The sequence below is a fragment of the Neofelis nebulosa genome, chromosome 12 (assembly GCF_028018385.1).
Source record: "Neofelis nebulosa isolate mNeoNeb1 chromosome 12, mNeoNeb1.pri, whole genome shotgun sequence".
In the NCBI taxonomy this organism is placed as follows: domain Eukaryota; kingdom Metazoa; phylum Chordata; class Mammalia; order Carnivora; family Felidae; genus Neofelis; species Neofelis nebulosa.
In genome coordinates, this window is record NC_080793.1 from 68,792,338 (window position 1) to 68,819,339 (window position 27,002).

Below are 27,002 nucleotides of genomic sequence, written 5' to 3' on the forward strand. Positions count from 1 at the left end.
ATTCCCATGGCTTATTCATTCCAGAACTGTAAGCCTGTATCACCCACTCCCCTTCACACATTTTGCCCATTCCACCATCCCCCTCTCCTCTGGCAACCATTAATTTATTCTCTGTATTTATAGGTGTGATTCTGCTTTGTGATATGGCATTTGTCTTTCTCAGTGTGACTTATTTCCCTTAGCATAATACCCTCTAGATGCATCATGTTATCTTGAATGGCACAGTCTGATCTTTTTTTATGGCTAAGCAATATTCTGTGTGTGTGTGTGTGTGCGCGCGTGTGTGTGTGACATTTTCCTTATTCATTTGTCTATTGTTAGATACTTAGGTTGGTTCCATATCTTGGCTTTTGTAAATAATGTTGCAACAAAAAATATGGGTGCATATATCTTTTTGAATTAGTGTCTTTGTTTTCTTTGGGTAAATACCTAATAGTGGAATTATTGACTCATTCAGTATTCTTATTTTTAATTTTTGAGTAACTTCCATACTGTTTTCCACAGTGACTGTACAAATTTACATTCCCACCAACAGTGTATGAGGGTTTGTTTTTCTCCAGAACCTTGTCAACACTTGTTATTTCTTGTCATTTTGATTTTGGCTATTCTAACTGATGTAAGGTGATATCTCTTTGTAGTTTTGATTTGCATTTCCCTGATGATTAGAAAAGATGATTAGCATCTTTTCATGTGTTTATTGGCCTTTTGTCTGTCCTTGGAAAAAATGTTTTTAAGTACTCTGCCCATTTTTTAATTGGATTGTTTGGTTTTTTTGGTATTGAGTTCCTTATATATTTTGGATATTAACCTCTTACTGGATATATCATTTGCGAATATCTTCTCCCATTCAGTAGGCTATCTTTTTGTTTTGTTAATGGTTTCCTTAGCTGTGTAGAAGCTTTTTATTTTGATACCAATAGTTTGTTGTTGCTTTTGTTTTCCTTGCTTTAGGTGACATATCTAGAAAAATGTGGTTGATGGCAGAGAAATTACTACTTCTGCTCTTTTCTAGGAATTTTATGGTTTCAGGGATTTAATCCATTTTGAGTTTATTTTGTGTATGGTGTTAGAAAGTGGTCCTGTTTTATTCTTTTACAGTTTCTCCAGCACCATTTACTGAAGAGACTGTTTTTCCCCATTGTATATTCTTGCTTCTTTTGTCATAGATTAACTGAAAATAACTGTGAGTTTATTTCTGTAATCTCTATCTGTTCCATTGAACTATGTGTCTATTTTTTGTGTCTATATCATATTTCTTTAATTACTACAGATTTTAAGAACTTCGTTCTTTTTTCTCAGGATTGCTTTGGTTATGTGGGGTATTTTGTGGTTCCATACAAATTTTAGTATTATTTGTTCTAGTTTTGTGAAAAAATGCTGTGGTATTTTGGTAGGGATTGCATTGAATCTGTACGTTGCATGGATGAATGGATGTTGAACCTTGTCAAATCCTTTTTCTGCATCTATTGAGATGATCAAATGATTTTTAGCCTTTGTTTTGTTGATGTGGTGTATGACATTGCTTGATTTATGAATATTGAATAATCCTTTTATCATGGGAATAAATTCAATGATCATGGTGAATGATTTTTTTTAAAATGTATTTTTGTATGTGTTTTTCTAATATTTTGTTGAGGATTTTTGCATTTGTGTTCATCAGGGATTTTGGCCTATAGTTTTCTTTTTTTGTGGTGTCTTTGTCTGGTTTTCATATCATGGGTAGTGCTGGCCTCATAGAATGTATTGGGAAGCTTTCTTTCCTCTTCTATTTTGAGGAATAGTTTGAGAAGAATAGGTATTAACCCTTATTTAAATGCCTGATGGAATCCCACTGTCAATTTATCTGATCCTGGATTTTCATTTTTTTGGTAGTTGTTTGATTACTGATTCAATTTTGTTACTTATAATTGATCTGTTCAGATTTTTTATTTCTTCCTGACTCAGTTTTGGGAAGTTATATATTTGTAGGAATTTATCCCTTTCTTCTAGGTTGTCCCATTTGTTGGCATATGATTTTTTTATAGTATTCTCTTAGAAGCCTTTGTATTTCTGTGGGGTCAGTTGTTACATTTCCTCTCTCATTTCTGATTTTATTTATTTGGATCCTTTCTCTTTTTTGATGAGTCTGGCTGAGGGCTTATCAATTTTGTTTATCTTTTCGAAGAACCAGTTCTTGGTTTCCTTGATTTTCTCTATTGTTTTTTCAGTCTCTATGACATTTATTTCTTGTCTATATTATTTTCTCCCTTCTACTTGCCTTGGGCTTTGTTCTCTTTTTTTAGTTCCTTTAGATGTAAGGTTAGATTGTTTATTCGAGTTTTTTGTTGTCTCTGAACTTGTTTTTAACGTTTATTATTGAGAGACAGAGAGACACACAGCATGAGCAGGGGAGGGGGAGAGAGAGGGGGAGACACAGAATCCAAAGCAGGCTCTAGGCTCTGAGCTGTCAGCACAGAGCCTGACGCAGGGCTTGAACTCATAGACCGCGAGATCAGGACCTGAGCCGAAGTCGGTTGCCTAACCAACTGAGCCACCCAGGCACTCCTCTTTTTGTTGTCTCTTGACGTAGACTTATATTACTGTATACTTTCCTCTTAGGAATGCTTTTGCAGTGTCCCAAAGATTTTGAACTGTTGTGTTTTCATTGCCATTTGTGTCCATGCATTTTTAAAATTTCTTCTTTGATTCAGTTTTGACCCACTGTTTGTTTAGTATCATGTTTAGTCTCTGTGTGTTTGTATTATTTTTCCGTTTTTTCTTGTGATTTATTTGTAGTTTCATATTGTTGTGATTGGAAAAGGAGCGTGGTATGATTTCAATCTTCTCAAAAAATTTTAAAAGAATTTTTTAATTTTTGAGAGAGAGCACAAAATGGGGAGAGGGGCAGAGGGAGAGAGGGAGAATCTTCAGCAGGCTCCAAGCTCAGCGCAGAGCCTGACACAGGGCTTGATTTCACGACTCTGGGATCATGACCTGAGCTGAAATCAAGAGTTGGTCACTCAAGTGACTGAGACACTCAGGCGCCCCTCAAAAAATATTTTTTTTTTCAGGAATAGAACTTAATGATTCATCACTTACATGTAACACCAAGTGCTCATCCCGACAAGTGCCCTCCTTAATGCCCCTTGCCCATTTAGCCCATTCTCCCATCCAACACCTTGCCAGCAACCCTTAGTTTATTCTTGGTAGTTAAGAGTCTCTTATGGTTTGTCTCCCTCTCTGTTTTTATATTATTTTTGCTTCCCTTCCCTTGATTTTTTTTAAACAATTGATAATCAGTTTATTAAAAAGGTTGATTTAAGCATTTATAATAGTGACTTCAGCCTTGACTCCTGGCTCAATGGAAGTACTCCAAAGATGGAAGTAATTCAAAAAAATTTTTTAATGTTTATTTATTTTTGAGAGACAGAGAGAGAGAGAGAAAGAATGAGCAGGGGAGGAGCAGAGACAGAGGGAGAGAGAGAACCCCAAGCAGGTTCCAGGCTCTGAAATGTTAGCACAGAGCTCAATGCAGGGCTCAAACCCATGAACCACAAGATCATGACCCGAGCTGAAGTTGGATGCTTAACTGACTGAGCCACCCAGGCGCCCCCAGATGGAAGTAATTTGGTTAACAATCTCAGAAGGACTGTGCAAATGGATGAGTTGCTTGTGGATTCTCATCTGAAAACAATCCCAAGTCCTAGAACCTTCACCACAAGGAGTCTTTCCTATAGTGATGCTCGGAGTCTTGGTAGGCATCTGAACTGGTTCTTTCACTTTGAGATTCTTTTATTTTGCACCTTGTATGAGCAAGTCAGCACATACCTTCTCCAAAGATTTACACTGCAGCTGGTTAGAGGAATTCTACTTTGGTGAATTGCCATCGCTGGATTCATGGATATCTTCCTGCTGACTTTAAAAGCCATGGCTGGGGGCACCTGGGTGCCTCAGTGAGTTAAGCATCCAACTCTTGATTTCAGTTCAGGTCATGATCTCACAGTTCATGGGATTGAGCCCCACACTGGGCTCTGCACTGACAGCCAGCCTGGATGGAGTCTGCTTGGGATTCTCTTTCTCCCCCTCTCTCTCTGAAAATAAAGTAACTTTAAAAAACAAACAAAAACAAAAACCAAAACCAAAGGCTAGGCTGCAGTGTGGCTTTCTGATTGACTTGTTCCTTGGTGAGGCAAACAGCAGGGAGTCAGGAGCAGGGGTGCCCAGAGCTCCACTGTAGCTGTGACCGCCTTTCCTCAAAGACCCAGTCTTCTCTAATTATTGAGGCTCATTTTATGCCCTCATATGTGATCTATTCAATTCAGATCCTTTTTAAATTGGATCTGTTCAGGAAGTTTACCAGAAATGCTTATATAGAAATGCTTCTCGATTGCAATCTGGCTTCTCCTTCATGTCTAGAAAATCCTTTAACTCTCAGCAAACTCAGAACTCAGCGGGCCTTCTTCAGCCTCAAGGTAAATCCATGGCTGTACAGGAGGAGTTAAACCTGTTGCACCCCACGTTAAGAACTCTTGCTCTAGCACGTTATTATTTTTTAAGAAATTTTAAAAATGTTTATTCATTTTTGAGAGACAGAGGGAGACAGAGCATGAGTGGGGAAGGGGCAGAGAGAGAAGGAGACACAGAACCTGAAGCAGGCTCCAGGCTTTGAGCTGTCCGCACAGAGCCCGATGAGGGGCTCGAACTGACAAACTGCAAGATCATGACCTGAGCCGAAGTCGGACACTCAACTGACTGAGCCACCCAGGCACCCCCCTACCACGTTATTTTTAATGGCTTCCTAGTGATCTATTGCATGGGTGTAAAATACTGTGTTTAATTGGGTGCCTTCTGTTGAGCATGTAAGACAGCTTGGACACCACTCTGGGATGAACATCCTTCTGGCTAAATCTCTGCATATTTTCCTTGTTATTTCCTTAGGATAAATTCCTATGATGAGGCTAAAGGGTATGCCAAATTTTAAAACTTTAAATTTGGCAAGAATATTTAAGTTCCATTTCACAAATAAAGAAAATGAGGGTGCAGTGGTTTACGGATATGGATATTTATTGATTTGTATGGAAGCATAGTTGAAATGAAATGTTATTTTCATTCCAGGTGTACAATCTGGTGATGTGGTAATTCTAGAATTGCACAGGGTCAACATGTTACTGTGTAGTCACCATCTGCCCCCATACAAAGTTATTATAATATTATTGACTATGTTACCTTTGCTGCACTTTTCATCCCTGTGATTTATTTATTTTGTAATGGGAAGTTTGTACCTTTTTTTTTTTTAAGTTTATTTATTTGATTGTGTGTGTGTGTGTGTGTGTGTGTGTGTGAGAGAGAGAGAGAGAGAGAGAGAGAGAGAGAGAACAGTGGGGGCAGGGTTGAGAGAGAGGGAGAGAGAGAGAGAATCCCAAGCAGGCTCCATGCTCAGTACAGAGCCCAACTCAGTGCCCGAAACACGGACCGTGAGCTCATGACCTGAGCTGAAATCAAGAGTCCGACACTTAACTGACTCTGAGCCACTCAGGTGCCCCCTGGAAGTTTGTACCTCCTAATATCCTTCATCTATTTTGCTCATCCCACCCACCTACCTCCCCTCTGGCAATCACCAGTTTATTCTCTGTATTTAAGAATCTCTTTGTTGTTGTTGTTGTTTGTTCATTTGCTTTGTTTTGTCAAATTTCACATGAGGGAAATCATGCCTTTCTCTTGTCTAGCTTACTTCACTTAGCATAATACCCACTATGTCCATCTATGTTGTTGCAAGTAGCAAGATTTCACTTATTTTTTTAATGACTGAGTAACATTCCATTGTCTATCTGTCACATCTTTATACTACATCTTCTTTGTCTATCCATCTATGGATACATCAAACCTTTTAGTTTCACAGAGGGCAGGCAGCTGTTAGGTTTTTGTTGAGTGTTATCATTTGCTTATCTCTTCCAAAGATTTCAGGATTGGTCTGGCACATAAGGTGCTTGATAAACTGATAATTGTTGAATAACATAGAATAGCTATAACAATCCTAGAACTCCAGAGGACTGGATATGTCCATGGCTGTTCTAAACCGTATGACTATATAGTTTTGTTACAATGTTTGTTGCATTTTGTCTGTTACTCTACTAAAAGTATGGAGGCAGGAAAATCAGCAGAAGAGGAGGAGAAAGAGATAGCTTGGCTCCACTGCTCATCTTTCTTTCTCTGCCTAGTCCAGAGTTAAAAAAAAAACCCAAACAAACAAAAAACAAAAAAGCCCCAAACATTTACAGAATACCTAAAGGCGCTGACTAGACTGATTTGAGGAATCAGAGTTAAGTGAATATTATTATGTGATCAGACTGATCTACATCACACGATTATTTGTATTCAGTTTTATATAACAGTGTTGAGGAAACTGTTTAAAATAGTGGAAAAGAGTGACAGACAGGGAATGGCTTGGCCCTTTCCCTAGTTGTGTGGTTTAATCCACTAGATCTGTGTCCTGGCCATCAAACCATACTAATGATGTTTTGCTAAAGTAGGATTCAAATTCTATATACACACACATTTACATTTATTTCTGTATCTTTATATATTGAAGGTTGATTCATTTAGGAAGATGCTCTTTGAATAAAGTTTTATGTGTGTTATATATAATGTCTGTAAAATGTTAAATATTCTTAGGTAATTGTAATTAGGTGTTGTCAGATATGCTTTTCAGTCTGGGTGGTTTGGGGTGGTTCTTGTTTCAAAATTCCTTAAAATACTGTAATCTACCTTTCAGTGCTCACAGCCAGGGAAATTATGGCATTTCTGAAATGGCAATCTCTTGTTAAAGACTCTGCCAAGGGCAAACTGCAAGAAGCAGGTGTGGTGCACCTTGCATTACCTTTTGAACTGCCTTCACAACTGTTTAATTTTGTTGAAACATGATGATAAGAAAACAAAGCAAAAATTTCACAGGTCTCAATTTATTTCTCTACCTGGTTGTAATAATTTTGCATTCTGCAGCAGCTACCATAAACAGCAGCAAACATGATCCATGCTCTTGGGAAAAAAGTAAATGTCAAGTATTTATTAAGAATCTATTACAGTGGCTTTACGGGCAGTCTCAAAACAGAAGGGGGTGAATCAGTATTCAGTCCTTCTGACACATCACTTTGGCTCTGATTTAAAAAACACTGGCTTTGCCTTCAGTGGCCAATTTAACATGACCATTTTCTTGACTATACGTAGGCACATTACGAAAAAGCAAAAAATATATCAGCTTGCTATTTTTTTCACTGCAGCTCTAGGCATCTAATTTATTGAGGTTTGGCCACAAGGTGCAATTTTCTTGTGTTCTGGAGCCCAGCTGTCTCTTTATAGACTCTCCTCGAGGTCAGGAAAGGGCTGAGTTTTCCAGTGGTGCCCAGGGACTAGAGCGACCCCCCCGCCCGCTGGTGCCACACTGGGGAGTTAACCGCTCGTCCACAGCAGCTAACAGCCTTCTAAGAGCAGAGTGATTGATGGTAGTGGGGTGGGCGCCGGCTTAGCTCCGGAGAAAGGTGGGCCGCTCTAATTGGGAGCGTACAGGAAGGTGAATTGCAGAGAGTGGGGAGCCGCCCGCCTACCGGTTCGGTTCGGTTGGGTTGGACGCTCGCTGCAGGGTCTGGGCCTGCAGCGCGCGTGCAACCCTCCTCCCCAAACCCCTGCCGCGCCTACCACGCAGCACAGCACCTAACGCCGGCACGCGCGCCCCGCCCTCCCTCCTGCGCACGCTCGCTCCTTAACCACGCGCGTTCCCTGAGTCCCAACCCCGTTCCGGCCCGCGCGTGCCCCACCCTCCTCCCTAGCGCGTGCCCCACCCTCCTCCCTAGCGCGTGCCCCACGCGGCACGCGCGCACGCGCATTCCGTCCTCCCCGCCAGCCGGCGCGCGCGAGCCTTCGGGCCCAGGGCGTGCGGTGGGCGGGGCGCCGCGCTGACGTTGCCCGGGATGCGGGCAGGTTCCGCCGCCGCCACCGCCGCCTCCACCTCGCCTGCCACCGGGGTTTGTATGAAAACACCGGGCGGCTGGCGGCGAGAATTCCGCTGTGCTCCCAGAGAGCAGCCGCCGGCACTGCGGATGCCGAGCTGGTGCCGCGGCTCTGCCCAGTCCCGCCAGCGCCCCATCCTGAGCCGGTGAGCGCCCCGCCGCCGTCCGCACGTCCGGGCCGGCCGCCCCTCGGCCGCTGCTTGCCCGCCCGTCCGCCTTCCCTCCGCAGTCCCCCGGCCACCGAGTCCCGGGGGCGGGAGAAGCCGGGAGGAGCGACCCCGCGCCCGCCGCGGTCTGCGTCCTGGGATCCCTCCGCCCCTCACCTGACAGGTTGTGTAACGTGTGTCTTTCGGGGCGAGTGGACCGGAGCTGGAGGAAAACCCCTGATGGTTTGGGGCTTTGGCTGGCTTCTGGAAAGCGCCCCACGCCGCCCCCACCCGCGACACTCGGTGACCCCCGCCTCAATCCCCGGCGGAGGGTCCCCGACGCGGTTTTCGGGCACAGGCGGCCCCCGTGCCCTGCCCTTTTTCTGGGGCCGGGGTGCAGCGCGGAGCCGAGCTGGGGGGCGGCGGGCCGGGGACGGGCACGCGCCCCGCCTCCCCCACCCATCCCGGCACACACCTTGCTTCGCGGTGGGCTTGGTGTGTGGTGTGACTTTGGCGGTGGCCAGGTTTGCTTCGTGTCAGGGTGGTTGGCCTGAAGTGTGTTCTCCGTTTACAACTTGTCGCCTTTTGGGTTTGATTTGAGCCTGAATGAGATCGCTCTAGATGACAGTGCAGAGTTTCCTTACAGCCTGCCTTCCTGAGTGAGTTGCGGGTTCTTCGTTGCAAGTACTCGAGGACTCCTGCAACCCCGTCTACATGGTTTCCCCTTGTGCCGGTTAAGCCTCTTACTAGGACCAGTGCAATTTTGAATCGGCTGGTTTCCTGGGCGTTTACCCATTATAGAATGGAGTTTTTATACATCTTAGCGTAATCGATATGAATGTTGATCATTTAAAGGCCACTTCTTGTTTTGATACAGATTGCTCAATCAAGGGCTTAAAGGTCCAGCACTGCTGATGACCTAATACATTGTAACACTGAGGGGATTTTTTTTTTTTTTGGCAGTATTAATTCCTTGTAGGTGTTTTGTTTTTCTTCAGGTGTTGAAAATTGTAGCAGTGTTTAATTGTAATGTATGACAGTTTGTAGTTAGAAAGGACTGAACAGCTTTCTTTATCACTCATTTTCACTTACTTTGATGCCTGTGTTGTAATCTTTATGTAAATCCAGCTAGTAACCTGAACCCTTATTATAAATTGTCTTTTTTCCTAAGAAAACTAGAAAGTTACTTTTGTAATTTTACAGTGAAATGTTTTCAGTTCAGTATGCTAAAAAAATAGTAGTTTATTTAAGGCACTTTAAATGGTAGTATTTTAAAACATGTGCCAAAATACTAATGAAAACCAGACAAAACCCTGGAAGATCTGTAAGCATTTCCTATAATGGCTGTGATTAGTCCTGTAATTGCTGTGAGATAGGGATGTCTTATCTATGCCTTATTTTCTTATCGTAATATGACTTGTTTAATTCCCATTCCACCTCGCTTGAGTTAAATTCCGCAATGAAGTTATAGGTTCATTTTTAATGACCTCAAAAATCTGCCTTGAATTAATTGGTTCCACACTTACTGAGAACTGCAGTCTCATTCTGAACTTTGTAATGAAGGGGGTAGACTTAGAGTTCCTCTTGTTACTAGCCAACACTGCGAAAACATTTAAGTGTTTTAATGTAACCTAAGCTTTTGTAGAAGCAATTTTTATAAATCTTTTCCCGTTGACTTGAATTGAGGCATTATTACTTTTTGGAGCAGTCTAGCAAGACTCCTTTTATAATAATGGTTATCTCTGACAGAGGGAAAAGAGACCCAAATGTGAAATTACCCAATTTGTATTAGATTCTACATTTTGGAATTTTTAGTAAATCTCCACAGTATTCACCTTCCAAAATGTATTCTTGCTTAAAGTCTCCCAGTACCTGAAGTTGAACAGTGTATCAGTAGTAATGGATGAAATTGTCACAGGGCTCTTCAAATTGGGAGCCTCCCTTAGGCAGTTGGTCTTGGTGACAACAACAGAAGTTTAGAGCGGGCACCGAATTTTAAATTTTATATATTACTGTAGGTTATAGGGTCTGTGTACTGTAATGCAGTGGCTGAGGAGTTGGGCTTCAGGGCTGGCTTTGAATCCTGGCTTTGCCTGAGGCAAGTTATTTATCCTCCTTGTGCTTCAGTTTTCTCTGTTCCAAAAATGGGGTAATAATGGTTATATCCTTAAGATCTTGAATATTAAACGAGTTAATACACATAGAGTGCTTAACCCACAGTGCCTGGCACATAGTAATTGCTCAGTAAATATTACTGCTACTGCTTTTTCTCACTCTTCCAAGGGGTTTAGTAAGCTCAAGAAGGACTTTAGGCTGATGGAGCATGATTACTGTAGAATCATTCCACTGTGACCCATTGACTCCTTTGGAGCTAAATGACAGCTTAGTCTCACTGTCCTGCCTTGGAAGCATGTAATTTAGTTTTAAATAGAACAGCTAGACCCTGAAAGCTGGGTGTGCTGAGATGCTGCTGGAGAGGTGCTGAAGTATCCATGTTTGTCCCTTCTGACAGAACCTTGGATTGTCTCCCTTATGGTGGTGGTGACTGCTATTTTAATCACCTGTTTTTGACTTGTGTTTCTTTGACTGTCATGTGCTTCTATCAAAAATACTATGTATCAAATTGTTACTGGGTATACAGGAGTTTATCTGATCAAGATATTGCACATTCTGTTGTTTTTTTCTTCATTGGTGTTACAGAGTGAGGTTAGTTATGATTGGACATTGTACCTTTTCAGCTTTCATGTAATTTTGCTAGGGAAGTTTTTTTCTAATTAATGACTTTATGTACTTCTTGTTTTTCTTGGTTTGCAGGGATCTGATGTTAATACTCAGTTGTTTAAATTACTTTTCAAACTTTTGATTTTAGTACCCTTTTACATTCTTAAAAATTATTGCACACCCCAAAGAGCTTTTGTGGATTATGTCTGTATTTATTATAAATTAAAGAGAAATGTACAACTTTTATTAATTCACTTAAATACCATAATATCTTAATATAAGCATATTTTTAATGAAAAATGACTTTTTCAAAACAAGGCAATAAGAAGAGTGGTATTGTTTTACATAAAAAAAATGTTTATTTTGAGGCAAGGGGAGGGGCAGAGAGGGAGGGAGACGGAATCCCAAGCAGGCTCCACACTCAGCACAGAGCCTGACATGGGGCTCAGTCTCACAATCTTGAGATCATGACCTGAGCCAAAATCAACAGTCGGACACCTAACCAACTGAGCCATCCAGGTGCCCCTTGTTTTACATTTTGTAAATCTCTAATGTCTGGTTTAATAGAAACAGCTGGATTCTCATCTCCTTCTGCATTCAGTCTGTTGCAATATGTTTTTTGGTTTGAAGTATATAGAAAGAGAAACCCAGCCTTACATAGTTAATGGCTGGAAAAGGGAGGGGTATTTTAATAGCCTTTTCAGATAATAATGGATTTTCTTGCTTGGTGCTACATCAGAACTCAACATGTGTTGGTTTTCTAGTTACTTGTATTATGGAATCTGAAATCATATCAATGGACTTTTTATAATGTTATATTAAAATCCACTGGTCTAAACTTTGAATGGATCTTACATAACCATGCCTGAATTTATAACATCATGCCACGGGGTCATTTCTAAGTATTGGTTCAGTTATGCAGATCTCCAAAATGTTGGCACATTTCATTATGTATTATTAGAAAATCACATTTGTTAATATCACCATTCATCCCATCAGAAACAGATTATTGGGAAGCTATCCAGGTCATGACATGATGGTGGATCTGCCCTTCCAGAAATCTGATTTTTGCTTGAAGGCTCAAATTTTTTATCGTTGGCAAGAATTATGACTGCCAGTTGTTTCCTAGAAGTGACAGGCAGATTTTGTTCATCTGTGAGAGAACTTCTGCCAGGATACCCAAGTCTGAATAACCATGGTCATTCTTTCAAGTAAAAATGGTGTTTCACCAAAAAAAAAAAAAAAAAAAAAAAAGAGGCTAGTGAAAGCTCTCAGTTCAGTCACACAAGTACTTTACCTTGAGACACCCATCAACTATTGCAATTCAGTATTTGGTCAGAAATGCTTTGTGCATACTTAACCATTTTGTCACACAGAATATTAAAAAGATCTGTACTGAAGGGCTGAGATTTAATAAAATTAATTTTTACTATTTGAAGGACTTTTTTTTAGAGTTTTTTTTTTTTAAGTTTATTTATTTTGAGAGAGAGAGCGAGCTTGTGTAAGTAAGCTGGGGAGGGGGGGAGAGAGAGAGAGAGAGAGAGAGAGAGAGAGAGAGAGAGAGAATTTCAAGCAGACTGTGCATTGTCAGCACAAAGCCCGACACGGGGCTCAATCTCATGAACCATGAGATCATGACCTGAGTGGAAGTCAGCCACCCAGGCTCCCCTGAAGGACATTCTTAAGTGAAGAAGGCTTTTTTTTTTTTTTTTTTTTTTTTAAATAGCTACTGGTACTTGATAGTGAAAAATATAATGACCAATAGTGCAGTTTGGTGCCAGTACCAGAAGTTGTTCCAAGATGCTAGAAATGTTATACATTATTGCTTTTGTACCATAGTATAAATGTTAATACAGTTAAAAAGGCTAATAATACTTTATGTTATTATGAAGATAGTTTTGACCTTGTGGACCCCTTAAAAAGGTGTCAGGATACCAGGTGTCTATGGACCACATTTTGAGGACTTCTGGTACACATCAGCAGTTCCTACCAAACTTTGATTAGGAGGGGAAGTGGTAGTGACAATTACTAGTCTGTTTTTGCTTCAGTCTTTAGGGTCCAGTGAAGGCCGCCTTTAAAAGGATTTTTTTTTTTTTTTTTTTTTTTTTTTTTTTAAAGCGCAGTAAAGGCAATTCACTTCTAGAAAGTTGAGGCTCTTAGGGGTTTTAGTCAGATGCTGATATGGGGGAACTATAGTATTAGTAATTTGAAATTATGCTATCTAAAAGCAAAAAGATTGGGGAGTATATTTCCACATAAATGTTCAACAAATCTAATTTGGGGGGTTTAAATATTAGATAAATAGTGAAGGCACAAAATGTGAAAAGCTCAACTGATATCAAGCTCTTAAGGTAAAATAAACATTTTAGCTTCCCTTCTTAATCTCTTAAGTTCATTTCTCACTTAATTCGTGCTGAGGGTGAACCATCCCTAAGCAGAGGTACCCAGCATTTGCTCTCTTTGCTTCATGTCATACCTTACTAGGAAAATGACTTAAGATTATGAAGGTTATAAGGGTATATAGGTGACATGGGGAATAAAAGTAATAGTAAGGCTTATGAAAGATCTATGATAGAATAATGGTAATAAAAATGTAAACACTGTCTACATATAATAAGTGTTGAATGAATTGAAAAGAATACTATTTTGGGGTTCCTGTGTGGCTCAGTCGGTTAAGCATCTGACTTCAGCTCAGGTCATGATCTTGTGGTTAGTGAGTTTGAGCCCCGCATCCGGCTCTGTGTTGACAACATGGAGCTTGGAGCCTGCTTCAGATTTTGTGTCTCCCTCTCTCTCTGCCCTCCCCCCCACTTTCTTTCTCAAAAATAAACGTTAAAGTTTTTTTCTTTTTAATTAAAAATAAAAAAAGAATACTATTTTTGACAGGAATTCTCCAGACTTTTTAATTTATTGTAGGCACAATTTCTAGTTGTATGTAGGTAGAAGTGATGTTGAATAAGGCAAGACAGCAAACCTCCTTGATGAGCTTCTCTCCTAATTGCAAAGTAAGAGGATTTGACTCCCAGGTGATCTTTGAAGTTTCTTACAACTCTAGAGTTCTAGGTTTTTTGTTTTTATTTTCTTTGCCTATTGATAACGTCTTTGTCATTTCTTAACTCCATCTCATCAATTCGAATTTGTGATTTCATTTGAAGCTTATTTTTCCCAATTCTTATATTTGTATTTTTAGTTCGTATTTTGATTTAAAAATTATTTTAAACTTATATGTATATATAAAATATAAAAATTGCCATTTTAATCATTTTACAGTGGTATTAAGTACATTCACGTTATTGTGCAGCCATCACACCATCCATCTTCAGATCTTTTTTGGTCTTGCAAAACTGAAAGTTTGTACCCATTGAACAATAAATTCTCATTTCCTCCTTCCTGTAATCACTAGCAACCACAAATTCAACTTTCTCTCTATGAATTTGACTGGTGTGAGTACCTTTTATGAGTAGAATCATGCAGTATTTACCCTTTTGTGACTGGCTATTTCATTTAGCATTGTCTTCAGGATTCATCCGTTTAGGATGTATTAGGACTTCTTCTTTTAGGGCTGAATAATATTCCATTGTGTGTATATTCCATATTTGTTTATTCATCTGTCAGTGGACTTTTGGGTTGCTTTTACCTTTTGACTATCGTGAGTAATGCTGCTATGTACATGGGTGTAGAAATACTTCTTTGAGACCCTGCTTTCAGTTCTTTCGGGTCCATATTTAGAAATGGAATTGCTGGGCCATATGGTAATTCTATTTTTGAGTAACAACTGTACTGTTTCCATAACAGCTGCACCATTTTATTTCTATACCAACAGTGTACAAGGATTCTAGTTTCTCCACATCCTTGTCAACACTTGTTTTCTGGTTGATTGGTCTCTTTTTGGGGGTGGGGTTGGCCGTTGGAGTCATTCTAATGGGTGTGAGGTCCTATCTCATTGTGGTTTAGTTTTGCATTTATGCTGCTGAATTTGGTTTGCTGCTATTTTGTTGAGGATTTGTATGACAGTGTTCATAAAGGTTATTGATCTCTGGTTTTCTTGTAATGTCTTTGTTTGGCTTTGGTATCAGGGCAGTGCTGGCCTCATAGAAAGAGGGAGTGTCCCTTTCTCTTCAGTTTTTTGAAAGAATTTGAGAAGGATTGATGTTATTTAAATGGTACAATTCACAAGTGAAGCCATCAAATCTGGGTCTTTGTTGGGAAATTTTTGATTACTCATCCAATCTCCTTAATAGTTACGGACCTATTCAGATTTTCTGTTTCTTTGTGATTTCGTTTCAGTAAGTTTTGTGTTTCAGGAAATTTGTCAATTTCATCTAGTTTATCCAATTTGTTGGTGCACAGTTCATAGTATTCACTTAAAATCCTTCATATTTCTGTAGAATCAGTAGTCGTGTCTCCACTTGCTTTCCTGCTTTTAATAATTTGAGCCTTCTCTGTTTTTTCGTAAGCTTACTAAAGCTTTGCCAATTTTGTTAATCTTTTTAAAGAACCAGTTTTTTTTTTTTGATTTTTCTCTATTTTTCTATTCTCTATTTTCTTTATCTCTGCTCTAATCCTTAGTATTTCCTTCCTTCTGCTAGCTTTGTGTTCCCCTTTTTCTAGTTCCTTAATTTGTTATGTTGTTGATAGGAGGTCATTCTCTCTCTCTCTCTCTTTTTTTTAAATGTTTATTTTTGAGAGGGAGAGTGCGAGCGTGCTGTGTGCACACGAGCAGGGGAGGGGCAGAAAGAGAGGGAGACACAGAATCAGAAGCAGGCTCCAGGCTCTGAACTGTCAGCACAGAGCCTGATGTAGAACTTGAACCCATGAACCATGAATGAGATCATGACTTGAGTCCAAGTCAGATGCTTAACCAGCTGAGCCACCCAGGCACCCCTGAGATCTTTCTTTTTTAAAAAAAAATTTTTTTTTTTTTTAACGTTTATTTATTTTTGAGACAGAGAGAGACAGAGCATGAATGGGGGAGGGTCAGAGAGAGGGAGACACAGAATTGAAACAGGCTCCGGGCTCTGAGCTGTCAGCACAGGGGCCCGATGCGGGGCTCGAACTCACGGACCACGAGATCATGACCTGAGCCGAAGTCGGCGCTCAACCAACTGAGCCACCCAGGCGCCCGAGATCTTTCTTTTTTAATGTAAGTGTTTATAGCTGTAAACTTTCCCTCCTAGCCCTGCTTTCTCTGCATCACATAAATTTTGGTATGTTTTATTTTCATTTATTTCATTTCCCTTGTGATTATTTTTCTTTGACCCATTGGTTGTTAAACAGTATGTTGTTTTGTTTCCACAAACTTGTGCATTTTCCGATTTTCCTTATTTATTTCTAACTTCATCCTGTTGTGTTTGGAGAGGTTACTTTGTATAATATCTGTCTTTTAAAATCTATTGAGACCCAATTTGTGGCCTAAAAGGTGGTTTATTCTGGAGAATGCTCCAAGTGCCCTTGAGAGGAATATATATTCTGTTGTTAGGTAGTGTTTTATATTTGTTATCTCTCGTTGGTTTACAGTGTTATTCAAATCCTCTGTTTTCTTATTTATCTTATGTCTGGTTGTTCTTTCCAAGACTGACCATGGGATATTGAAGCCTCCAACAATTATTGTAGAACTGTTTGTTTTCCCCTTTAATTCTGTCAATTTTTGCTTAGTGTGTTTTGATGCTCTGTTATTAGGTACATGAATGTTTATAATTGTTATATCTTCTTGCTGTCTTAAACTTTTTATTAATATATAGTGTCCTTCTTTGTCTCTTGTAATCTTTTTTGATTTAAAGTCCCTTTTTTTCTGATGTTAGTATAGCCACCCTGCATTGTTTTTGGTCACTATTTGCATGGAATCTTTTTCTGTCTTTTTACTTTCAAACTATTTGTGCCTTTATATCTAAATGAGTTTCTTGTAGATAGCATATTGTTGGATTATGTTTTTTAAATCCATTCTGCCAATCTCTGCCTTTTGATTGGAGGTTTTAACCCATTTAGATTTAAAGTAATTACTGATAAGGAGGAACTTTGTCATTTTTATATTTTTAAAAATTATTATTTGTTTTGTTTTTATGACTACCTTTGGTTTGCCTAAATTTTTAATTTTTTATTTATTTTAGTTTTTCTTGTTTATTTCTATATGCCTAATGGCTTTTTGAGTCTCTTATATCCTGTATATTTTGATTTTTATTGGGACTGGCTTTGGCTGTGATACTTTACTTAAACAACAAACAGACAAAACAAACCATTTTCATGGGCTTGTCATAGGTTAGAGGCAAGGACAATATGTGTTTCAAGGTAAGAATTTTAATGTCAAATATCACCTATATAGGTTTATGAATTTTGACATTTGTTTAAATCTAAAAATGGTTGGAATCTGAGTTGAGGGAAGAGTAATATTACATAAATTATTTAGTTGGATTGAAGTGTGGTGCAATTCTGCTCCCAATGGTAACACATTATTTGTAGTATAATTAAAACATCATATGGCAAAACAAATTAGACCTTGTGTAAGTGCTGGAACATCTTTGTGGAGTAGCATGTGAACTATCCAAACTTATGTTTTTAATGAGGATGCATGATGAAGAAAGGTAAAAGATATAACTTTTATAGGTTTCCTCTTATCCACAGTTTTTTGGTAAAATTAATGACAATAATATAGGTAAAAAAAAAATTGCCTGTTTGCAGATTGGGCTGCAACATTCATAAACTACCGTTGACCTTTGAAACAACATGAGTTTGAACTGTGTGGGTCCACCTATCTGCATGTTTTTTATAAATACAGTACAGTACTGTAAATGTATTTTCTTTTCCTTATGATTTTATTAATATTTTTTTCCTCTAGCTTACTTTATTGTAAGAATATGGTGTATAATACATATACATACACATGCAAAATATATTTAATTGGCTGTTTACATTATTGGTAAGGCTTCTGGTCAATTGACCAGCCAGGCTTCTGGCTATTGATAACTAAATCTGGGGTGAGTCAAAAGTTATATGTGCATTTTTGAGCATGGGGATCTGTGTTTGTTCCAACATCTCTAATCATTGAATACCATATGAATAAGGTAACTAGATGAAAATGTATACTCTAATAGTAGTAATTTAGAGTAGGTCAGTGTATATGGAGATGTGGGTTAGTATATGCAGACTGTGTCCAATATATATATTTCTCTCAATTTAAATGGAAATGATTTTTATATGCCTTTTGCTGGGAATGTTACTTCTCTTTCCTTAGACAACAGATACTGTATACCTTCTTCCCTTAAAATTTCTCACTGTTCCTTCAAGGTTGCTGCCAAGGGTATGGTCATATTCTTTGGGATGTTTCTTATTCAGTAATCAGAATTTACAGTTTTCCATCACATTGACATAGCTGGTGTGGGGGAATAGTAGCTGCCTTATGTTCTTGAAAAGTGATTTCTTCTTTTCAGATAATGAAACAATTAGAGAAAGCTGACAAAAGATGATGCCTTTTCAGTGTACTTACTTGTTTCCCGGTTCCTCGCAGCAGAACCAACTACCCAGATCTTTAACTGCAGTCTTTCCTTAGTTGTCCACATCCACTACAATAAGAACAATGTCTACTATTTAACAGCAAAGGTAATCATTGTTGACTAGAGCAGTGCTTCCCCAAAGTTTTTAAACAGTGGAAATTTTGCCTAATTATATCTTGTAGGGAGGCCCATTTGTGGACATTTGAGAGTAAAATAGTGAAGTTGTTCTGGTTGAATAGGAATAGAACCAGGTTGTTTAAACAATGCAAGTGAAAAGGAATCATATTTCCTCAGACTGTATTTAAAAGATTTCATGTGAATAGTGTATATTTCTTTGCATTTTTTAGCAGTTTGATTTGAAATACATTAAAAACCATGTATGTTTGTGAGGTATATATATTTAGAAAATATAACCTTAACTTTGGGGCGTGTGCCAGAATTTCTTTTATGGCTTGTTTGTGGAATGGAAATTAGGACAGGCTTACATGTATGAAGTGTGTTTATGCACACGTACTGACTTGGCTGATAGGTTTGATTTTAAGCTTAAGCCAGTGGAACCTGAGGCCTTCAGTTTTGGTTTCTTGGGCTCTGGAACTAGCTCTAGTTGAGAGCAAAAGATCAGGAGAATCTAAAACACAAATCAGAAAATCCAATACTTTTCTTGAGCTAGAGTATGTAAAATTGCTTGTTTTTTTCTTATGTGTGGGCTAGGTTGAGTGAGTTGATCTTGCTTATGTGGTTTTCTGCCAAGGCCATATGCCCACATTTAATTCAAGTTCAAGCCACCTTTAAATATATATAAAAGTCAACTTATACAGACACTCCCCCCCGCCCCCCCCCCCCCCCCCCCCGCCATTTTGGGAAATGTATACTGCAGATTTTTTTTTTATGTGCAGCATAGCAGGATTGTGTTTTTTTTTCTCCCTAAAGACCCAGGTGGGTCAGTAGTTTTGCTTTTGTGTAAAAGGGATATTGTATTCTATTGTGGGAATCAGGCACTGAACTACAGAGAGTGTTAAGCCCTTAACCCTAATTTAAGGATGGATTGAATTAGAAAGTTCCTGCAGTGACTAACCTTTTTTTTTTTTAACAGCTTTATTGAGATACAACTCACATACCATACAATTTTCCCTTTAAAATATGCAATTCAGTGCCCTTTAGTATATTCACAGAGTTGTGTAGCCATCACCACAGTGAATTTTCGAACATTTTTATTGCCCCAAAAAGAAATCCCACATCCTTTTAGTGTGTCTCCTTCCCCAGCCCCACCCCATTCTCTTCTAGTCCTAGATAAGTGTTAATCTACTCTCTGTATAGATTTACCTATTCTGGATATTTCATATAAATGGAATCATACAATGATGTTGTCTTTCATGACTGGCTTCCTTTTATTTAATATATTTTCAAGGTTCATTTATGTAGCATATATCAGTCCTTTGTTTCTTTTTATCATTGAATAATATTCTGTATAGCTATACCACATTTCATTTATCCATTCATTGGTTGGTGGACATTTGGGTTATTTCCACTTTTTGGTTATGAATAATGCTGTTAGGAACATTTGTGTACAAATTTTTGTGTGGATATAAATTTTCATTTCTTTGAGTATATACTTAGAAATGGAATAGTTGGGTCACATGGTTTCTTTTTGTTTAACCTTTTGAGGAACTGTTAGATTGTTTTCAAAGCAGCTGTACCGTTTTCAATTCCTATCAACAATATATAAGGATTCCAGTTTTTCACATCCTTGCTAATGCTTGTTATTGTCTGTATTTTTTAAAAACTAGGGGCACCTGGGTGGCTCAGTCAGTTAAGCGGCCGACTTCAGCTCAAGTCATGATCTCACGGTCCGTGAGTTCGAGCCCCGTGTCGGGCTCTGGGCTGACAGCTCAGAGCCTGGAGCCTGTTTCAGATTCTGTGTCTCCCTCTCTCTGACCCTCCCCTGTTCATGCTCTGTCTCTGTCTCAAAAATAAATAAAAGTTAAAAAAAAAAAAAAAGTTTTAAAAACTATTATAGCCATGCTAGTGGGTGAGAAGTGGTATCTCATTGTAGACTAACTTTTTAAATAGTAGTTAAGCATAACAAGAATGATAGTACTCTAAGATGGAGTTAATTTTACAGTTAAAGTATTTAATAGGCTGATCTAGGAATACAATTCTCAGAATTAATACTTAAAACCCTATGATTAATAGTATTACTTGCTAATTAAAAAATGAGGTCATAGATTTTTCTAATCTCTGATTGTACGATTTTTCCTCACAAAAGTCTTTTTGAAAAAGAAAATTGAAGTTTGAATTTCAGAGAATGAAATTCACTCAGACACCTTAGGCAGAGAAGGTTTATTTATGTTAGAGTACTAAGTAGTTTGCTGGGATATATCAGTCTGGGCCCAATCAGGAAATAGAAACCACACAGTAATTTAACAGGGAAAGATTAATATAAAAAATTATTGACTATAACAGGGATTGGAGAATTGAGGGATTTGTCAGCAAGAAGTAAAGATAACTCTAAAGAATAGTGGGATAGCTGGTTACTGGCCCCAAGGCTGAGATAGAGTGGGCCCCTCTTCCCCACTGAAGACTTGTTGAAAAAGGTAAGGTCAAGGCAAGTAGGTGTGGTGTGACACTAGTGGAATTTGCTGCATGTTCACCTTGTAGGGTGCCAGGGAAAGCTGTCCATGGGGAGATGTCTCACCGGAGGCCCTCTGCTACAGAGCAGCGTAGACCCCTGTTGGAGAGGCTGCATGTGCTGTAGGAGCCTGGTGCTGTAGAAACCATCCTTGTTGCAGGAATGGGTCCCAGAGAAGCCTTGGCTGCTGCAGCCAAGTGAACACCCCAGAGCCAGGAAGCAAAATCCTTTTCCTCTGCAATGTCTTTCCAGTGCCCTCTTGACAAAGCTTAATGTCTTGCCAGCTGGCAAAGAAATTAGTATTTTAAGGGCACACATCCGTTTTCACAGAGCAGGCAAAAATGGTGAATTTAGAGATGAGGGGCAATAAATCAATACCTGGCACGGGTTTTAATTGGTTTACGGAATTGTTCGGAGATTTAAAGAAAGAGATTCTAGGTTGAGCTTTAAGGAACAACTCCCAAAACCTCTACACAAAACTGAGAGACCAAGGGAGATATTGTCTCTTTTATGATTAAGAGACCTGTCTAGTTGTGAAATTGCTTTCAGATCTTCATTCCTAGAACCACACTGATATTTTAAAATCAGGATACTGTTGACTCCATAACTGGGGATGCTTGCGGCTCTCGGCGTCTGGCCTAGCTTCTTTCAGAATGTCTGCTGTTCACGACGTTCTCTGCAAGCTCAGCTTGGAGGGTGAAAACTCCCACCCCCAAGTTCATGCTGGTTGGTGATACCAATTTTGATACTGAGTGTGATGCTCTGAACATTGAAACAGCTATCAAGACCAAAGGTGTGGATGAGGTCACCATTGTCAACCATTTTGACCAGCCTCAACAATGAACAGAAACAGGATGTTGCCTTCCCCACCAGAGAAGGACCAAAAGGGAACTTGTATCAGCACTGAAGTCAGCCTGGAGACCGTGTTTTGGGGCCTTTTGCAAACACCTGTTCAGTATGATGCTTCTGTGCTGAAATCCTCCATGAAGGGCCTGGGGACTCATGAGGACTCCCTCATTGAGATCGTCTGCTCAAGGACCAACTAGGAGCTTCAGAAAATTAATAGAGTCTATGAGGAAATGTACAAGATTGATCTGGAGGTTATTGTTTCTGACACATCTGGTGACTTCTGCAAGCTGATGGTTGCCCTCGCAAAGGGTAGAAGAGCAGAGGATGGCTCTGTCATTGGTTATGAACTGATTGATGGACCAAGGTGCCTGGGATCTCTATGATGCTGGAGTGAAGAGGAAAGGAACTGATGTGCCCAGGTGGGTCAGCATCAAAACAAGTGAAGTGTGTGACACATCCAGAAAGTATGACACGCTGGACAGCATCAAGAAGGAGGTCAAAGGAGATCTGGAAAATGCTTTCCCGAAGCCGGGGCTGTGCATTCAGAACAAGCCCCTATATTTTGCTGACTATATGACTCCAGGAAGGGCAGAAGGACTCGTGATAAAGTCCTGATTAAATCTTAAATTTTTAAAGTAATCTCTGCACCCACTGTGGGGCTCGAACTCAGGACCCTGAGATCAGGAGTTGCATTCTGTACTGACTGAGCCAGGCAGGTGCCCCAGTAAAGTCCTGATTAGAGTCATGGTCTCTCTCAGTGGACATGTTGAAAATTAGGTCTGAATTCAAGAGAAAGTGTGGCGAGTCCTTGTACTGCTGCATCCAGTGAGGCACCAAAGGCAACTACCCAACAGCGCTGCTGTACCTGTGTGGTGGGCTGACTGAGGCCCATGACAGCAAGAGCGTCCAGGAGTGGTGCTCCTTTGTTTCCAGCTAACAGTTCTAGAAAATAGCTGTGACTAACAGTCCCCTTTGCCCATCCCTGCCAGGGTGATGTTAGCATTGCCCCTCCTCAATTTTTTTTAAGTATTTATTTTTTGAGATAGAGTGCGAGTGGGGGAGAGGTGGAGAGAAGGGGGGGACAGAGGATCCGAAGTGGGCTCTGACAGCACGGAGCCCGGTGCGGTGCTTGAACCCACAAACTGTGAGATCATGATCTCAGCTGACGTCGGGTGCTCAACTGACTGAGCCACGTAGGCGCCCTTGCCCCCTCCTCAACTTTATTTCAGTTATGTAAGCATTGCCTGCCCCTCATGTCTAGTCTCTCCTTTTAACCAATGAAGTGAACATTCCAAGGAGTTGGAAGAGGAATATGTAATGTGAAACACTTTACCTCGTGTACTCATGTACTGTGTGATAAACAGATGAGTAAACTGAAGTTTTACTTTATAAAAAAAGAATAATTAAAATCAGGAAACTGTGGTGGTCAGGAGGCTATGCTGATCAGGAATGTCCTGCTGTACTTAACTAGCTGTAGAACCACACTGGGCCAAGACCTGTTATGGCTGCACCAGTCCTGTCTACTGGTCTTTGTCTATACCCCAAAGGGTCCACGAGATAATTTTCAGGTCTCAGGAAATTCCTCCATAAAAATTAGAACGTCTGTGTTAGCAGCTGTGATAATTAGTTCTGATAATTGTTCTTCTGATCAATTCATTGGTGAAGGAGGGATCTTATGTCTTAAATGGTATGAGATGGCTACTGCCTGACTTTGACCAGATGCTATTAACAACAGTTTATTCGTCAAATACTCACAACCTGGGAGAGGAGGATACTGCATGCCTCATGGAAGTTGCATTTGGGAGTAGAGTGAACCAGTCACAGTGGCCATGGGAGGCAGGCTTTGTAGTAACAAATGGATGAAATAACAAAAGGACTGCCATCATGGGAGGATGTGATTAATTTGTTTGAATAATTCTGAGGGCTGGCAGGGCAAGGCACTGACAGCTTGAGGACTGAGTGGGGTGCAGCTGGTTCAGCTGATGGTGGAACTAGCTGGGTGGAGAGCCCTTCTTGCTGGATGGGATTGCACATGGCAGGACAGTAGGCCTTCGGGGCCTTATGAGGCTCAGAGTTGGCGGGGTGTAATTGAAATTTTAAGTCTGTATAATAGTACCTCAGTAATGACTGCTAATGCTCTTTTGAAAGAGAGTATTTTTCTGCACATCTGTTTATTGTGGCTATTTAATTAGTCTGCTCTTTTGTGTGGATCTCCATCCCCACAAACAGTATGAACTCTAATGTGAGTTAGTAATGCAGGTTGGAAAAACAGGTTTTCCTTTCCTTAAATTTCCCACTTTATTTTTTTACTTTATACAAGTAGGCCTAAGGAGTCTTACTACAAATTTTTACTACACAAGACATTAATAAATTATGCCTTGTGGTAGATGATGTATACAAAAGTAGTTTTCTTTTTCTTTATTTAAAGCATACAAAAAAGACTTTAATTAACCTTATGTGAAAAGCAAATAGGTAGTTAAAATTACCTTACCATTCTGGAAACTAATCTTTCTTCCTTTTCATGATTTTTAAAACCTCATGTGGTAAAGATAATACATTTCTGTTTAACTGACTTAAAGTAAAATGAATTCATTTTTTTAAAAGACAGGATAGACCTAATTTAAATAAATAATGTAAGTTAATGTTTTGTATTTTTTTGTTGTGGTAAAACATATCTAATATAAAATTGGCCTGTGTAACCATTTTTTAGCTTTTGATTCAGTGGCATTAATTGCATTCACAAAGTTGTACGGCCATCACCACTCTTTCTGAAATTTTTTGTCACTGCAGACAGACACTTTTTAATTATTAGACTATGACTCCCTACATCCTCTTATCTCCAACCCCTGCTAACTTCTAAAATCTATTTTATATGTCTATGAATTTGCCAATTCTAGGTATTTCATATAGGTGGGGGCATATGATTTTTGTTGCTTTGTTTCTAGCTTATTTCAGTTTACATAATATTTTCAAGGTTCATGTTATAGCATATACAAGAACCTCATTCCTTTTTATAAAAAGCTGAATAATATTCCATTGTGTGTGTCTACCACATGTTGTCCCTTCATCTGTTAGTGGACACCTGGATTTTTTCTACTTTTGGCTATTGTGAATAATGCTTCTATGGACATTAATGACAATTATCTCTTCAAGTCACTGTTTTCAGTTCTTGGGTGTGTACTTTGGAGTAGAGTTGCTGGGTCATATGGTATTTTACATTTAGCTTGAGGAACTGCCAAACTGTTTTCTACATGGTTGCACCATTTTACATTCCCACCAGCCACAAATGAGGGTTTTAGTTTATCCACATTTTCAACCCCTATTTACTGTTTTTTAAATTATAGACATCCTAGTTGGTATGAAGTAATACCGTGATTTTGATTTGCATTTCTCTAATGACTAATGACGTTGAACATCTTTTCATGTGCCTCTTGGTCATTTGAATATTTTCTTTGAAGAAATGTCTATTCAAGTCCTAAGGTTGCATGCTTTACCGACTGAGCCAGCCAGGCTCCCCTCAAGTCCTTTGCTCATTTTTAAATTGAGTTCTCTTTTGGTTGTTGAGTTGGAGAAGTTGTATATATATTTGGCTACAAAACTCTTATCAGATATATAAATGCAAATATTTTCTCCCATTCTGTGTTTGCTTTTCACTTTCTTGATAGTGTCCTTTGATGCACAAAAAGCTTTAAATTTTGAAGTCCACCTTATCTTTTTTTTTCTTTTGTTGATTGTGCTTTTGTTGCTGCAGTGGAGAATCTCTTGCCAATTCCAGCTCCTGCAGATTTACCTCCGTGTTTTCTACTGAAAGTTTTAGCACTTATATTGGGGTCACTGATCCATTTTGAGTTAATTTTTATAATACGGTTTGAGTACCAACTTCATTCTTTTGCATGTGGAAGTCACGCTGTCCCAGCATAGAAGGGACTACAGACATACCTCACTTTCTTGTGCTTTGCTTTATTGCATTTCACAGATACTATTTTTTATAAATTGAAGGTTTGTGGCAATGCTGTATCTAACAAGCCTGTTGGCACCATTTTTCCAACGCTTTTGCTCACTTTGTGTGTGTCACATTTTGGTAATTCTCACATTATTTCAAACTTTTTCATTATTATATTTATTATGGTGATCTGCAGTCAGTGATTCTGACTTGCTGAAAACTTACATGATGGTTAGCACTTTTTAGCAATGAAGTACTTTTTAATTAAGGTATGCACATTTTTTTTTTTTTTAGATATTGTGCTTTGCACACTTAATTGACTACAGTATAGTGTAGACAAGGCTTTTATATGTGCTGGGAAACCAAACAATTTATTTGACTTGCCTTATTATGATACTCGCTTCATTACAGTGGTCTGGAACTGAACCCACAATATCTCTGAGGGATGCTCATATTCTTTCTTCACTGAGTGGACTTGGTAACCTTGCCAAAAATCAGTCGGCCAGAGATGTGTGCGTTTATTTCTAGACTTTAAGGTCTAGTCTGTTGGTCTGGTTTTCTGTCTTTTTGCCAGTACCACTTTAAGTTGATTCTAATTAACGTTGTTTACAATGTATACATTCAAAGAAAAAACAAATTAAAAAAAAATAAAATACAATGTGAACATTAACAGTGTCAAATAGCAAAGCTACTAAAAACCATAGGTTAAAATAATAATAACGAAAATAGCCTAATATACAATTTATATAAGAATTTGAAAAAAACAAACTTTTTTTTCCACTCACTCACTTGAGTGAATATAGGTTCAGAAGTTATGAATGATTATATGTGTTGATTTTTTATGAAAAGGCTTTATACAATAAAATTGTTATTTTTTGAAGCCAAAAGAATGAAGTTTATCTCTCATGAAACTTGTTTTTGCTTTCTATGTTGAACTTGAAATAACCATTCACAGATTTCATTTCAACCAACATAAGATTATTTCTTCCTGGCTCTTGATGCTATTAAAAAACAAAATCTTTCTTGCATGAGAGGTTGAAAGCCTACAGCGAAATGTTCATTACTTTCCTAAGATTTTCAGGATACTACTCATTTGTAGACACTGAGAACTCTTTTAGGGACAGATCAGGAAGTCTCATCTTGAGTGTGTAATTAGACCATAGCATATGAAATTCTTCTTCCTCAAAGTCAAGTTCTCAGCCTGAGCAGTAGATTCAGAGGAGGGGTTCCTCATTCAGTCTTACA

General features: G+C 39.1%; 1 protein-coding gene and 1 pseudogene across 4 annotated transcripts in view; both read left to right on the forward strand.

The window, feature by feature from the left end:
- The first annotated feature begins 7,970 nt into the window (after window positions 1-7,970).
- The window catches only part of AGTPBP1 (ATP/GTP binding carboxypeptidase 1), a 164,401-nt gene continuing 145,369 nt past the window's right edge, over window positions 7,971-27,002 (forward strand). For 2 of the 4 annotated variants that reach the window (XM_058695567.1, XM_058695566.1), the window contains exon 1: window positions 7,971-8,128. The gene's annotated coding sequence lies outside the window, so the exon portion shown is untranslated. Of the gene's footprint in view, window positions 8,129-8,172; window positions 8,313-27,002 lie in introns of those variants that run through there. The other 2 variants (XM_058695563.1, XM_058695564.1) reach the window with 2 other exon arrangements.
- Window positions 21,565-26,623, forward strand: LOC131491992 (annexin A2-like; annotated as a pseudogene).